This window comes from Achroia grisella, unplaced genomic scaffold (genome assembly GCF_030625045.1).
Source record: "Achroia grisella isolate CSIRO2021 unplaced genomic scaffold, CSIRO_AGI_Agris_v1 utg402, whole genome shotgun sequence".
Lineage (NCBI taxonomy): Eukaryota > Metazoa > Arthropoda > Insecta > Lepidoptera > Pyralidae > Achroia > Achroia grisella.
The window spans coordinates 3,104,321-3,122,504 of NW_026712841.1; the positions used below are offsets into that span (position 1 = coordinate 3,104,321).

The 18,184-nt window shown below is 31.3% G+C and overlaps 1 non-coding gene across 1 annotated transcript; it reads left to right on the forward strand.

Moving 5' to 3' along the window:
• The first annotated feature begins 1,051 nt into the window (after window positions 1-1,051).
• Trnaa-agc (transfer RNA alanine (anticodon AGC)) lies at window positions 1,052-1,124 on the forward strand. Its single transcript has one exon. It is a non-coding gene; the product is annotated as a tRNA-Ala (tRNA).
• Window positions 1,125-18,184: the final 17,060 nt, after the last annotated feature.

An 18,184-nucleotide genomic window follows, 5' to 3' on the forward strand; every position in this document is an offset into this window, starting at 1 on the left:
GCTTATCTTTAAAAACAGATTTCTTCCAGCAAACCTAAAAAATGTTATAGGATAATTTGGTATAAGTACATACATGTACGAGAAGAGAAAAAAAAGGAAAATGAGAGTACGGTATGGTAAGTTCGGCGTCTATAAATGCCAATACTGGATTCGGATTACAAATTAGAGCATAATTAACAAGCCAATATTCTACTAAGAATTCCTCTTTTATTCTTCGACTGATTGCATGAGTATTACAGAGTAATAATTGTAGAATATTAACCATTAATATTTTTTATCAAATGGATATGAATAAAAAAATATTACTGCAATTTGATAACAAAATTCATTATTAGGTAGGTATATAAAATATTAATTGTAGTTACAATATTCATATTTCGGACCCACTATCGCAACTATGGCTTTCTTATCACACTAAATGGGGCTATAGCGGTTTTAAAAAAACTGGTTATGTTAGATTTCTTCATTTAATATATACCTATATATAGAGATATATATAGATCTACGAATATTTTACCTATTTGTCTTCTATTTATTAAATCTATTTTTCTGTGGAACGATATCTAAGTAGATACGCATCTAAATACTACAAGTACAGTACAGTAATACCTTTAATATACAACTACTGAATACATAGTTACTTCATGATAATTTACTAATGTAGATATTAATAGGTAATACACCTTTTTATTTCGTGAGACACGAAATAAAAGCCTCGAAGCGTAGGTATACGAATTAATGCGAAAGTGCATTAGTGCATATTACATTATACAACGCGCTTTATAGCATGATGCAGCAGACACAAGATTTATGTTGTATAAAATTAAGTAGTTATGAACTACTTCATTTTATACAACATAAATCTTCGCTTAATTTTATTTTTGTGTGAATTTGTATTATAGGTATTATATTGGTTTTTCAGCAAAAACTTCTAAAATACTTACACTATTCTACAACGCGTGCCGTATACACAGCTGTCTTAATATTGTGCGTCATAAATCTGCTTATATGTTGTCAGAAGTAGTCCATAATTTCAATGACTACTTTGTCGGGGGGCGTAGCTCAGATGGTAGAGCGCTCGCTTAGCATGCGAGAGGTACCGGGATCGATACCCGGCGCCTCCAATTTTTTTTGTCTATTTAAACATTATATAAATAAATATAAATATGTTGATATTTTATATTGAGTGAAAATTAAAATAAATTTTACTTATATTTTTTATAGCCTACAATTAGATGTAGACGAATAATATGCGACTCAGTTCATGATTAGGAATTATGTGGCCGATCATGAATATTTCAATACCAGAGGAACTGGAGATATGTTACTGAACTTTTAGGAATATATATACCTTGCTAAGAGTTCGGCAAGTATAACGTAAGTATCTATAGATATGTATATATATGATGTGTTTCCGTCACCGAGTACTTTAACGATTTGTAGTAATGTCTACCAATATTTATTACGTAAGAAAATACTTAACTATTTCTATTAATGAATTTATAGTTTAGATCTTATATAGATATTTATAGTAGGTATAATATAATTATATCGATTGAAATAATCTCCAATAGATACACGCTCAGAATTGGGGGAAAATATTGCAAAACATGCGTAAAAAGTACAATAAAATTGAGAATTTCCTCCATGCCGAAGTTGAACTAATAGACAAACAGAATTTTACACACCTAACAGTAGGTATATGACTACTTACATATAACAGGTGAAAAGAACTATCGTTATATTTCTTTAGATAGCTCTATGCCCTTTTTTATTATATTTGTTTTTCTTCTGTTGTCTCTATTTTCTCGTTGGATTTATATATTAATAATAGCTGTATGACTACACATGAATTTTTATAACGCATATCAAGTAATTAAGTTTAATTGTATAACCATTATGATTACCAGTATAACCATAATTGTATTACCACTGACCAGAGCGGTGGTCAAGCCAGTAACGAAATTATAATTAGATACTTACCTACCTATTTAAATATGTCATAAAATAGCAAATAAAAAGTAGGTTAGATACGTGTACATAGATACAATTATTTTTGTATTCATTAATAAAGTGTTTGTCCATTTTTGTTACAAGTAGGTATCTGTACATATTTCCTAAACATATTGTATGTTTGTAGGTGTGTATCTGTTTTTGTAACAATGATATTCTATTTAATACAAGAAGTGATAGGAATAATTTGATTAATCACACTATTAGGTACATACCTAATAGTGTGATTAATTATTTATTCTAAGGTCTTAATCGTGTCACTACTAATTCTCTAACTTTGTACAGTACTCTTACTACAGTACTTCAAACTTTCACATTTATAAATTAATAGGATTTCATAGAATTGGTACAGAATAAATAGAATTATTATGTACCTATGTAGATTTGTAAATTGTAAATGCCGAGAGAATTCTATATTTATTTCTACCACCAATGAGTTATCCCGAAACGGTGTTCCGATTGAAAGAATAATGTGTGACAGTGAAATTACTGTGTACAGATGTATAAGTAATTGGTATATTGCAAAAGGAAACAGAACAAGATGGAGGTTTCGCAATCATTCCAGTCTTATCTGTGATTTTCGTGGTGTTGTTGATGTGTTAGTAGTAACATTAACAATAATTTATACTTTCAAATAGGTACAAATATGGAGAAGAAATTCTTAATAATGGGAAGCATTACCCGATTGCTAGGAAGACCGCATCATCACTCAACATCGCTCGAATTTTGTAATAAAAAAAACTGAAGTCCCTTCCGGGAACCATCCTGACTAATTCGTGGTAAATTTCTCCACGATGGGCTCTCTAGCGCGACCTTTCCTTCTCTATCTTCCACAGGTGATCCGCTCGCAAAAAAGAAGGTGCTTATTACACATTTAAAAAATAGATACAAATAAAGTATTCACACATTTTATTGCACTTCTCATGTTGGAAATGGGAGGCCTACTTTACTGTTATCAATAATAATCGCGGTTTGTCTGAGCGTTCTTATCTAGTGCGGTTTTGATAGATACGAACTTCTCATACCGCTATGTGTATCAAGGTTCTTTGTTTCTACACACCGTCGCGTCGTTTCGCTGTGGAAAATTGCCAATCAAGTATGTTTTGGGGTCCAAAGCTAAGGCCAAACGGTACTTCTTTGTTATTCACTTAGGTATGCCAGATTCGTTTCACCTAATTTGAAAGTACTTACGCATGTATTTATTTATATGTTACTAACAATACTATTTGCAAGTACTATATAATGGAGCATCTTAAAATAACGAATTTGATATGAAATTGTATACACCGTTGTTACCCAATATACGGTTTCAATGAGTCTGGTAGGATAAGGAACCAAGAAAACTGTCTGGCAATTTAGAAAACTCAGTTTAATAGTTCTCTCAATAATATATATAAAGTTCAGCTTTATTAAAATGCCGTAAGTTTATTTATAAAATAGTATAGTTTAGGGGGGTCCGGCGGGGGGTTGGAACCACACTAAGTGTCTGGCAATGAGCAGCGCAAGTTATAATAATGCTACGAACAATATATGAAAATATGGAGTTTCTTAAAATAACGAATTTGATATGAAATTTTTTACACCTTTGTTACCTGTTACCTGCCAAAGGAACCACGATCCAGGTTTCATGTTTGGGGATCGTTTTTACCTCTGTTGGGGACACACATACAAGAAGTTTCACGTTTACTAATATGACGTATGTCTGGCCGTCGTGGGCTCTTGCTCTATACTTCCCTGAATCACATCGAAAAAGTTGCGAGTTCAAATCTTGCTGACACCAAAAAATACTTCTTTGTCTAACTTCCATATTTAACTTACACATATAACAAGCGAAATGTAGGCATATTAAAAGTTGTGTACCTACACCACAACATCGACAGATGTCAATGCTTCTTACTACCTCATCTGCCATAATAGTCATAACGGCATATTATGTTTGTTACTCTTTCACACAACAACTAAGTACTAAACGAATATGAAGTACACAAATAAATTATATGTTAGATTAAGACGTTGCATACTTTCTGCGTACGAATTCAACCGGTCAGCACTGTGGGTTACATATAGTAAAAAAAATTGCAGACAGGTTAAGGGCAACATCACATAGTTCTTGCTATAGATAATAAATTGGTTGACTTACTTTTCAGACAGACATATGCGTCTGATAAGTAAAAGTAGGTACCTATGTGGAACTGAAAAAAGATAGTTCAAGTATTTGTAGTCACACAAATACTATCAATAAAATAAAAATCAACAATACAATAAAGTAGCTTGCTATTACCTATAATTATATACCCGTTAGATTGTTATTCATCGTTGATATATTATTATATACATATTTTAGTTGACTTTATAATAGTAAATGATACCTATAATAAAAGGACGAGAATGCATAATAATCATTACTAAAAAATTTATTGAAAAGTTAATAATAATTGTAATCGATTAAACGTAGAAAAGCATACTCATATTACCACTAGATATACTAACAAATTATGACATCATTATTGTTTTGGTTATTACGCCATTAAAGTTTCCTGTTTTCAAAATTAGTAATTAACAATAGTTGTCAACAAGTAGATAATAACCTATTAAAGCCACAACACAAAGAACAGATTTTTATAATACAGTCGCTGTGCCCGCGGGTTCGTACTCGATTTAGTTCGAATAACAGTAAGTATTTTTATTAGAAATAATTAAAATTTAAGAAATTGTAGAAGATACCGGAAGTTACAATACATCAGTGATAACCTAAAATATTTTCATTTCCCTCGCAAACAAATATACGAAAGGTACTCATAATTATGTTTTAAAACTAAAATGTAGAGATATGGCTCGTTAAAATTTTATTAGATAAAATAACACGCATGATTAGGTATGCCTTTATTCCGATAAAATGCAATGCATTAAAATCATCAATGCTTATTGTGCTATTGTCTATGAGCTTGATCGGTTTGATACATTTTAGTGAATATATAGGTAGAAGTAAATATATTGATAGATTCGTACTAATTATGAGATTGCGTAATATAAAATTATTATGGTATTACCATTTAAAATAATATTAGATGGACTTTATTACATTGGCATGTCCATTTGTTTTTATTGGTATTAGGTATGACCGTGATAAATCTTTTGTAAGACAAATTTTCACCACAAAATATTAGAAACGGGTAGAGTATTGACGCTCCGTTGGTGTAACGCTTGACTGTTGTCCGTTCGTGGATCCCAATATCAAATTCCATTCCAAACCTTTGGATATTAGGGTACCGCAATTGGTATAAGCAAACTATATAATTTAACCATGTCTGTCTGATCCTTTATATGTATAAGAGTCTACTAATATATCTATGCATCGTATCTCTTAAAATCATATACCACAGCGTTTGAGTTGAATCTTTAAAAATTAAACTATAATGTCTAAAACCCAATAAAACAGAAAGAATAGGAAAATCTTATTCACTATATATACTAGTATGGTTATTAGATTAATAGTTGTTATTGAATAACTTTAATGTGTTTTTCAAGTAGTTTGTTATTGTTTTAATATTTTTTATGGATTCTCTCCCAAAGTCCATTATCGCTCTAAACTGACGTTGCGCGTAAAAAATCTGACAAACAATATACGTTATCGGAATTATAACATTTTCATCATTGTTACTTGTGAAACCCTACCTGCACCTGAGACACGCTCCTACCGAGAAACAGCTTCTAAAATTCTCATCACCGAAATGTAATTCAATTTTAGTGTACACTTTGTGTGCTTATGTAGGTAACGTAATCTTTTTAAAACATTGTTAAGGGTTAAACATAAGTATTATAAAGTCAAAAAGTATTATAATACTTCTTGTCTTCTTGTATATTTAACTACACCGAATTGTAGTCTGTTATTGAGTTTTACCTGCAAGGGTATCGGCGTGGCGTCATTTCCCCTGAACCCAAAGATTGAACCGCACTGCACTGCAGTTGCTCATGGTTGTCAACATTTTTTTCGCCTAACAGGAATAAATACAAAATCATAACTATTATAATATTAATAATAATTTCGTACATGGCCATATTTTGATGGCGATGGGATGATTAAGAGGGAAGAAGATTGGGGTTGTGTTTTACAGTGAATATTAAATATCACTTGTATGTATAAGTATCACACAGTTTTCACTGCACTGAAAAATTTATATGAAAATTTTCAAAAGTCAAAATCTCATACAAAATAATACAATCATAAGAAAGATCGTACCTGTACGATCGTCACATGGTTGGCATCCCTGAAATCCTCCAACAAGCCGGCAATGGTTTGTTGACGTTTTTTGTGTACATTCCAGCAACCGGCAACAGCTGATTGCCACAACAAACTCGGTGACCGACCATACTGCATTTCTATTGGTTCAAATTCACCCCAAAGTAATTTAAGTGGAGTTACGACCCCTTCACACGTGTGACTTGTATTTGTTGTGACTGTGTTATACGTACGATTGATTCCTTATTAATATTTTATAGAACTTTATTTAAGATTTTTTTAAGAAAATGTATTTCCTTTAAATTGGCTCCGTGCCTATTTGGCCTGAATATAGTCTGACAAGTAGTTACTTTATACCGGAATTAGCAAATTATATTATCAGCGCTAATTAAACACTAATACCTAATTACGAATACATAATTCGGAGTAAGAATGATAATTATTTGGAACATAGGTGTAAGACCACTGTAGGTACTTACTTTAATATTAATAAAATACTTGAGTTACTCGTCAAGTACGGCGTCGTCTTCACAAACTTTCAACTCGTATTTCACTATATTTAGGTTTTTTTAAAATAGTCTATGTGGTCCTTACATAATGCATCTTCATATGAAATTTAATAAATATTTGTTCAGCTGGATTTCGATAACAAACAGACGGTGACAGTTTCGCATTTATTATATGATTATGGATGCACATTACAGTTTTAAAAATCTAACGTAGCCGAAATATTAAGTATATAGTAGAGACGCAATTGATTCTAGGTAAACTTACCCATTAGCAAATTACGTTGTAAAATACTCACGAATGCTAATTAATTTGTGTAAACACAGCCTACGTTCATTAAGTAGGTAGGTGATTATTAATGTCTAAGTATCACTTAACTTGTGCTTCTCCATATTTAAGTACTTAATTACCATACACTAGAATTATAGGGATATATTACAATTAATAATTTCAAATTGTGGTATATTCATAAAATCAGAAATGAGAATGGCATTTTTGAAACTAGAACGATGATTTTTCTTTGTCTTTTATGAGTTGGATTACTAAATATTTTTATCTTTATTTGGTCAAGGTCACTATTTCACGTGGATACAACTATTAATTATATACATTTCTGAAAATGATTGGCGAAAATTTGTATTGCTACCAACTCTACAATTACTTACAACGCTACATTTGATAACAAACTGATAGCATAGTAATTTTCACAAAGTTTATGAGCAAGGAGAATGGCAAGTTATCAACTGTTTATAAAGAGTGACCGATGTAGCCAGAAGAATCGGCATCGTTATTTGGCAATAAGCAGGTTTCATAGTTCAAAGAACCAACACTCGCAGCAGATGAAAGATTTTCGGATGACAGGGTACTAATGTAAACACTACGCGATCCCCCACTGGATGGGGCAACGACCTCAAATGTGTTGCACGGGGTTAAGGAAGGAGGGTGGATTGTCGCAGGACAGTTCTTTATGGCAGTGAATGCGGAGAGACTTACATTCAGCAGTGGAATTCTGCCATAGTGCATGCGTGAACTTATTAGTCGCATAAATTAATAATACGAAGAAGGCGATTTATTTTTAAAAAATTGATCGTTACTATTAAAAAAAAGAACACATATCATCGCTACTGTTATGCCAGATGGGATAGTCAGAGGCTGCCTACTGTCGATGTTGTAGTGAATGCACCATTTTACTCGCAGTTACGGTCCACATTTCGGTGGATATATTTGAATCTGTCTTGACAAGGGACAAGCTACAGCCGTCGCTATATTGATTGAGAATGAACTATGTAAAAAAAACTTGCAATAACAGTTTGCGATTGTCATAGTTACATATTAACCTTGATGCTCATAAGATGCAATATTTACTTTTTTCATACTAAGCTAAAGCTAATTATTGAAGCAAACATAGAAACATGCATCCGTAGCGAGATCATCTAAATAACATTTATCAACTGCTATAAACTTATATCATATATAGTCATGAACATATACCTTTAAATGAAATGCTAGTTTATCAGTCATGGTAAATAAGGTAAACAATTATAATGAATCCCAAAGATATTAATAGGCTCGCCCTTGGATTCTAGATGAAACAGGAACAAATCATAATCTATTGCGACATATAATCATTATTTATATACCTATTTTATTAACTTTCTCTGTAAGCTATTGCATATAAATTTGACATGCACATTTCCTTTAGCATACCTATTACTTTAAAGACCCGTTTTGAGACTACAGGGTTGTTATTTAAAGAGAATGACAAGAAACATGAGTTTAATTTCCGTCAAGAATAAATTGAGAAATGTTCACAAGAAGTTACATACGTTAGAAGTATTAAAATATAAAATAAATGTAGTGTAAAAGGTCCATTAAGAGTTTACGGGACAGGTTCGTATACGTCACAAAAAGTTGAATGCACCGAAACCCGAACACCTGGGGTGGGGTTGTAGGGCTCTGAGATGGCGGGGTCTCTATGGGTTGTTATTTTTTCAATGAAATAACCACCATAAGATAACACATTTAATGATTCCTGAATAATTTTCTCAAATACATTTGTTTCTTTTATCAGTAAACAGTAGAATATTTATTTATAGGTACTAGTTTAAAATACAACAGAAATGCAGATTTGTCTATAACTCTCATTGCGTTAATTTTTCACCATTGATATTTTTCTTTTAATAATAAGTATTCGGCTATAACGACTTGTTCCTTATGATAAAGTGTTTTTTTCTTTATTAATGTAAGTCTAATTACAGACACTTACGATAAGTCGAATCTACTGTCAGTTTTAAAAGTAGTTGGAGTCCAGACGAACTAAAAACAAACTGTCCTCATTATTTTCAATCACAAATTAAATACATCTAAAAAGTAAATACAACTACTGCTACATTTAGTTTTAAGTTAAAAAAGGCTAAAGCACTCGGTCATGTACAAGTACCTACTTTAATATACAATATATGCCTACCACACAGCCTTTTCTAATATAACCACCCATTGCAGAATATTACTGTACATCGCAATGGAAGATAAATACGAGTATGAAGCCAATAGATGAAATGTACTTTTAAATTAAATATCCTCTCAATCGAGAAACATTATCTTATTATTGACATACGAGTAAGTAGTGTCACTGTTGGCCATATGTCTCCCCCAATAGTCTCCATTTTTCTTGGTCGAGCGCCACATCGAACTCTTAGGATATCGGCTCATCGCGATCGGGGCCAGCCTCTCCATCTAAACAGATATATTGTAATGAATATCGCCAGTATGTTCCTATAGGATATTTCACAATTAAACGGTGTCACTATGTATTAATCGGACGCAAGCCGCGAATGGAAATGATCGCCACATTATAATCAAAACAACAAAACATGTAAATGCTCTCACATAAAATACAGACATATCAACAATATACATTACGTTTAGCATACATTAACATTTGACAATATCGCAGTAAATGTTTACTTTTATTTGTCTTTGTGCCACTTATGGTGAAGGTGGCTGAAATGACAATGACTGCCTTTGTGATATGATATTCATTCGTGGGTTTAACATACGTCTAGCAAACTTCATTAGAATTAACTTAAACCATTACTATAAGATATAAAAATATATAATCATAGAAATGCAATATTGTTTTTATAATTATAATAATTGTGGTGTATACATACATAATTTAGAATCATTTAATAGATTTCAATTTCTTATTATAACCTAATAAAATTTTCTATATCCTTATGTTTGTTATTATGATCTATGTTTTCTTCTTTCGCTATTTAAATCCATTTCCCTGAGGTTGCCTTCAAGAAATTGCTTTTACCATTAAGACTACTTTATTGTAATGATGCCTGTGTAACTTACTATATTATTTATTTCTTTTTTTATTGCACATTGCAAATAACGTTCTATCCATCTTAATTTAAAATAGACAACAGACAAAAGTTTTCCATCGCATAATAGTTATAATATAATATATAATAAAAAAGATATGTACCTATAACACGTGTACATACACATGTACGTACCACGCAATTCTTACAGTTTTAATTATTATTTTTGTACTAATGATAAGGTCTATCTACCTATAGTTGATATGTTGTAGTACAAAATGAGTATTTTTAAACAATAACGAGGTAGACTTTGTTAAAGCTTTCTATCAGTCTCACCTATTTTACCTGCCAACCAATTTTCTTTGTTACTGTTGAAGGGTTGAAATAAAGCAGTGAAGTTACAGCATAAGAGGCATGAAAGCTTAATACTCCGGTATGTGAGCGCGAGAGTGGTATCACGGGCGTCGCTTGATAACATGATGTCCGTAGTGTTTACGGTATATATTGGTGATTTGATTTGGTGATTTCCACTTACCATCAGGTGGACCGTCAGCTTGGTTTGGATTCCAATTATACAATATTTTTTTAAATAAAAGTACAAACATAATTTAAGAAATCTTGTAAAATATGCCCTAATCTCAGAGTAACAATCAAACTCTTTGTTGCTTATTTTTATTTCATAAGTATATGTACCTATATAGTATAAGTATATTAGATATACCTACTGTGATTACATGTTGTATCTCGCAGGCTGTTCACAATCAGTTGAAATTACTGATATTATCTACGAATTACTTTCACTGCCGTTGACCTCTTTGGATTCTCTGGAAAGTTTTAGTTCATTATTATATTACAATGGGTATGGGTGGGTATGGATATTTATGTGTCTTAAAAAACTAACTACAGCACATCTACTTATAAAACTTTATAGTCACTTTACAACATACAAAAGTAATCTATTCTAGTATTTCAGTTCATTTATTAACTTTAATGGTCTTTCTTACTGCAACCACAGATATATTAATTATGCTATGTGTATGTAATGGATGAATAACATATTTATCTATCTATCTAATTCCTAAGGACTATATTGTTATGCCTCAGTTCCCTATAAATTCTCGGTCTGTGTGTATAACTCGACCTCCATTATGTCAGCTATCAAGCAGCTTGATTTATAAGCTACATTTAAGAATAGACAATGAAATTACAGGATAAGAGCCATGACGTCTCACTCCTCCGCATAATTCATGTATATAGACGATTGTTATCACTTACCAGCAATGAATTGTCAGCTGGTTTACCATTACAATTACAACAAATGTCTAGGATAACTCTATTGGATTTGAATCATTGGCATATTTATTTACCAGCTTCTTTTTAATTTTGTCGAAGTTATTATGACATAATAATATTTACATGATATAAAAATAGCGAAAAGTCACGTTGATCCATTGCACCGTTTTAACATAAAGACAGGAAAAACAAGCACACTTGCAGCCATTAACCTTGAAGTGGAAACAAAGCGCACGTGTTGCTGCTTCAGGACAGAAATAGGACGTTGTCTAGTCAGGCGATATGGACACAACTCAACTAGAAATTTCTATAGAATTTCTGAAAGGTGCTTGTATTTTATTGTAGCACTTCTATAATTGCCATTAGCTTACAGTTTTAACGTTATAGAATCTGTTACCTGAGATATTGTATACCATTTTATAAACAAAATTTCTGGCCTTGAGATACATTCTTCATTTCATGTAAAATTTTATTATTATATGTACCTTTAGCCGTTTAATCATGAATTGGTACCAAATAGATAGACATAGACAGATCTTACAGGAAACAGTAAGTGAATAGGAGCTGACAATAATATAATTTTAATGTAAATAAATTTTATTTATGGTACATCATAATGTCTCATGTCTAATTTAAGGCTTGTGAAACATGTCTTTACAGTCCGGCCTTCCAGAGTTTGCGTTTCTAACAAGTCGGTTGATCACTACAAAAACAAACAGTTGACGTAAACTTGAAGCAGAGCAGTTTGATGTTATTTGACTTTTAAACAGTATTGTTTTTATATTTGTTAAGTAGTTAATAATTAATGATTTTGTAGTCTAAAATTAATAACTTTTTCAGTAAGTTGGAATAATTATTAAATTTTTAATGGTATCACTCGTTAATAAGACAAATAAAAATATTTTAAATTTTGCCGTAAATTGTACGTCAGTTCAAAGTTACATCGCCCATTCGATCCCGACCTGTCAGAAACGCAAACTCTGGGCAGCAGGACTTTAGTGAATCATGCTTGTATAAAAAAAAAAATTATCTATTGCATCAACTATCATAGCATAAGTAGGTAGTTAGGTATACTTATTCATTGCTAAAATAAATACGTGCATTGATTACTTTCTATCGTGATAAACAACTGTCACACGTGATGTTTACAGGTATTGACAAGAAATTGAGAAATGACTTTATCTGTTACGTTACACTAGGGATGACCGATCCGATATAAGAAAACATGGATGTTGACATTAATGTCGTCATCGATCCATAAGTATCAATTACTATCAATGTATGATAAATATCAGAAAACAACGATGTTATTCTCTGGCCTGTTTAGTTTTTAGAAAGCAAAAGTTTCATTCTGAGATGTTCCACTTTTTTACTGCTATCATTTGGTCTTTTATTTTTAACATTAATATATTATCACCGTCAAAGACTTAAATATCTATGTCAAAACTGTGATATTGTCTTACAAAATATCAATCAATATCGATCATCTCTACATTATACTAACGAATTCGGAAACCAAGCACCGTCGATATCTAACCATCAATACTGCGCCTATTTATTTATTTTACTATGAGCCTAATCACAGAACAAGCAATCTTTTGTTCTGTGAGCCTAATAATATAATTGTGAAGTGTGCTTTGTACAGTTTATGCAGTTTACTCTCTAAGATGTGTTTTAGTTGGTAAGTGAGATAAAGGAAAAATAACAAGGTACAGAGATGTGATATGATATATTCTGTCTTCAGAATGTATATAGGTGACGGTAAGGCCTTTCATTCCAATTAGGTAATAGTAAATACTTTATTTAAGTTTATATGCATTTTTATAAGACTTAAAATAACAGTTAAGAAGACGACACATCTCTTAGGTTCGTTTAATGGGGTTGACAACCCAGGAGCAATGTCTTCTATATAGACATTGCTCCTTTACAGGTACTTACAGCTTCATGGTTTATGAACTAAGACGTGCTCCGCCATCTTTTAGTCAGTAATTATATTGAAAATAAGACATGCATGCATGCTGATCACTTGAACGAGACCATACCATGATAGAATATTAGTATTCTAGTAGTAGTTAGCTACTAGACGGTAGTTTTAATTAATGACGGTGTTATACTTACTTACTGATGATTTCGGAATCATCATATGATGAGTATTAGATATTACACATATTTGTTTTTAATACCCAATGAATTTTGCATGACTCACCTGGGCAGGTACGGCCTTATCTTTATTTCTACTGTACAGTATAGTCCTTATCACGAGGGTGTCGCACGTCAGTATATTTTTTGGCTATAGGTATACCGATAAGAACACACGTCATCTGCAATCAACCTTTAATCCATGTACTACCCATAGCTGTGACGGCACCGGATGTCCGGCTTCTATTTTTTTAAACGATCAATTATTTTTACTTTCTATGGAAATCGAATAATGGACCCTTTATTGATTTAATACTAATGAATACTTCACATGACAGAGCAGTTATTTAGAATGAGAGGAAAACAATAAATGACTCGCGGCAATAAGATAATTGTTAAAACAAAAACATAATGGGTTTATGTATGTATGTTTATAAATTAAAATAAATTTAAAACTCTACATGCAAGGTAACTATATAAATAGAACTTACTCTCATTTGGGCTATTTTACATAGAAATTAAATTAATTTTACTAATCTAAATATATATAAATCAAAGGTGACTTATATAGTGATCTATCAACGCACAGCCCAAACCACTGGACGGATCGGGTTGAAATTTGGCATGCAGGTAGATGTTATGACGTAGGCATCCGCTAAGAAAGGATTTTGATTCATTCTATCCCCAAAGGGATAAAATAGGGGATGAAAGTTTGTATGGAACTTTGTCAATTTCAAACCGATCGGGCTGAGACTTTGGGACTAAGGGGATAAATTAACGCGAGCGAAGCCGCGGGCAAAAGCTAGTTTACATATAAAATTAAAGACCTGTTTAATACCAATTTTATTCTTTAAAATCAATTTGCTTTGCTTTAGGAAAATTTTATTATTATTGTTCTACTACTATTTTATAGAGTATCTATTCGATATTATTTTGTTCGGACTAACCAAATATTGCAAATAAACCAACACGGTAGTCTGTTGCCTTTGTATTTTAGAATATCTATATCATGTAGGCATTATATTAATTGGGGATTCTACAAATGCCTCCGGAATATACCTCCAATCCCATCAAATTTAATCGATATATTAATTCGACCATTATAAATTCTCAATGAGTAATATATTTCACATGTAAAGAAATATTGTTTAGGCTCTATTACATCGTGCATGCAGAATAGGTTTCAAAGATAGGCGAAATAAAATAAATTAACTCTATCACTGATATAATTATCCTTTATCGTAATTTCCCCGTAATTAAATCGTAAACTAGGGGAATAACCTAAGTCTGATTCCATATTTATTGCGATGTAAAAAATAAGTACAAAAGCCAAAACTTGATTAGCGAGCTTTTTACTGTTCGTTTGTGTTTTATTAGTGTTGAAGGCAATAACGGCATAAGAACGGGTGGCACTTTTAGATGAGAATATTTCGTCATTTACACTGGGCTAGAAATTTAGGGCTAGAATTTTACACTTTTTATATTTTCAATATTTATGTTACATTATTGTTATGTTAATATTATTTGTTCTTTAAATTATTCTGCGGTTATAATTTCTATTTTTAATAAATATGTAGAGATAATTGTTTCATTTATATATAACGTGATTTTAGAAGTTATTACCAATTTTCAGATACTTGCAAGCAAACTGGGAGACAAAATGAAAAATCTTTAGAAATGCGCTTATTTGACCCTTTCATGTTATACATATGATGTCACCAGCGGACGATCAAAGCGCTTCTAATGATGATACGAATATAATAAATAGATACCTTATTTGCTGAATTCTGATAAGTAGTTTGTTTTTGTTTCAATATCCTTAGGTACCCTTCCGAGCATGCAAAGACTGCAACTCTTCAATTACTCATAGTGGCACCATCACAGTGTGAGAGGTAATCGAGAATATCACTTAGTACAAAATCTATCTCGCTAAATAATACTAATACATACCAAAGAATTAATATGCGAACTATCTAAAAACAAATGAAATCTGATAACAATACGCATACATTACGCAATACATTTTCAGAAACAAAAAGAGCACATAATCAGTGTTTCAAATCTAGAATACCTAACATTTAAATTAAATGCGTAGGTGTCATCGAAAGTACTTTTTCGTTGACGCATTAATATCCTTGTATTAACATAATAATATGAAATGATCATGTTAAATACCTATCATATACCTGCCAAAAATCGATATTGAAGTGATAGCACAAGGCCAACACTTATCAGGCGTTCACCACGACAAATTCTTTAAAAATGGTCCTATGTTGTCGCTTTGATATTCTTCGTATCATATATTTTGCAATTATTCAATTACAATATTTTATAAATATAGGAAAAATAAATATAGACACATGTTTATTTTTATGGACTTGAAAAAATCCTTGATTTTTAATATAATGATGGAAATTGTTTTTAAATCCACTTAGATTCCAATCTTCGTTATCGGCATGTTTCCATGTGGACGGCCTTCTTAAAGAATAGACCTATCCAAAACTTTTAATAACCTGTAGGGTGCAATGCTTTATAGAAATGGGATTGTATATAACGACCAATATAAATAATACATTACTAAAATAGAAATGAGCCTGTTTCTATTTTAGCAATATACTATTACCGTGTAACCATCGTAGTTGATGACTAGGAAAACTGACTTGATTGTATACTTCTGCTTCTTTGTACCTACCTCGCCAGCTCCGTTAGCACAGGATGGTCTACCATTCATCCATTAAAAATTTGCATTGAAGTATTATACATTTCCTAGAAATTATGACATTTTGTATGCAATAATATTCTATCTAATATGTATGTTATAACTTTATTTCTTATATTATTATAATAATTGTCTGTTAATTATAAAAATATTATACTTAGGTACATATATTATTACAAAATACGCAATGTTAATGACTACCCTTACATACATATATTTAGCTCTTATCAGACATTCACTGATACAAGGTTTTGCTTTTAATCGATTTTAAATATCATTGTAATTAATTTCACCTGTTGATATACTTAATAATAATATTAATAATCATCATCATCATAAATAGACTATTTCCAGTGCTGGGCATATCCTAATAAGAGAAAGATATAACCTAGTATGATGTAGTACTTGCGAGGTAATAAGCGTTGACTTTACTGAGGGTTTTATTTCATAGACATCTCATACTATATCATGAAAATGAAAAGAAGTGACTCAATGTATTCTTACATACGACCCAATAATATCATTTTTATTGGCTACTACACATCGTTGTCACTATATATATGAAAAAGTGAAGTGTAGAAGCAATGAGAATGTATAATGTTGCATTTTTTTATAGCATAGCGGACAAACGGCAACTCCCCTGATGGTAAGTGATTACTGCCGCCCATAAAACACCCACAACACCAGGGGAAACGCAAGTGCCTCGTGGGTCTATTAAGAAGGAATAAGTTTCTTCTTGAAGGTTTCAATATCATGTCGCTTGAGAAATACCATTCCTGGAGAGTTATATTTCGGAAAGAAATTTATACAAAATAAGTTATAAGTTCTTTGTCCTAAAAAGTGTAAATACATTCAAAAGATAGATACATACATATAGCAGATGTACAATATATTCTGCAATATTTCTAGTGTTCTACATGCCTGTATGGGAAGTTTAATAGATTTTACACCTATGTGTACAATTTCAGAAATTATAAAGAATTGTGCTAAATACTTCAGAAAAACATTGGAGTGCCATCGAATACTTAATTCAGTAAATTTTATAAACTGTGCGAAAACATGTAAGAGAGTTCAATATTACGAAGTTTTATACCAACGAATTCATTGTATTTTAAAGTACTTCCAATATATAAAATTATTGATTACAAAGAGCATTATTGAAGTAAATATTACTGAAAATGACACACGACATAAAATACTTTTGAAAGTGAATTTAAATATCAGACTTATTTGATATACATATGTATGTAGCTATGTAAACGAGTCAGTGGTTCCATGAAAAGAGTGCAGGTGGGACGTCATTTATTACAAACTTATTTTTAATGTTTTCGTCTCTACATCTTATTTCCAATGCACTTAGCAGCGGAAATAACAATTTTACAACCTAATTTCATCTTTGAATTTATTATTGTGTATTGGAAAGTTATTGTAATTGCTGAACTATAAAATAAGTATTAAAGAATCCTTTCTAGATAAGACTATTGATAAAGAGCGATTGGTAAAATGTACCTATATATATCGGAATAAACTGATATATATATTCATTTAATTGAATGATTAAAATTATTAATTTTATTATTAGAAGCATCTTTATAGTTATTGTTATTTAAAATCATGCAGATTGAAATTATTGAGTTTTGGTCTAAAGTGTACATACATAATGTATGTAATTTTCAGGAGAAATAGAAGAATGTCATTTAACAATGCATCCGAATTGGTCTTTTAAATTAAAAAAATGATAAGAATGATTATTTTGTGTAGTGATGTAATCCCGGCCGATTGCGGCAACGACTGGAATGACAAAGAAACTGAAAAAATGGTTCCAAACCATCGCCTATTAAAATACATAGACAAATATAGACATCTGATCATCAGGTAACATAATGTCCGATTCTACATTTTGGAATACAATTCATGATAGACGTCAATGTCATCATATAT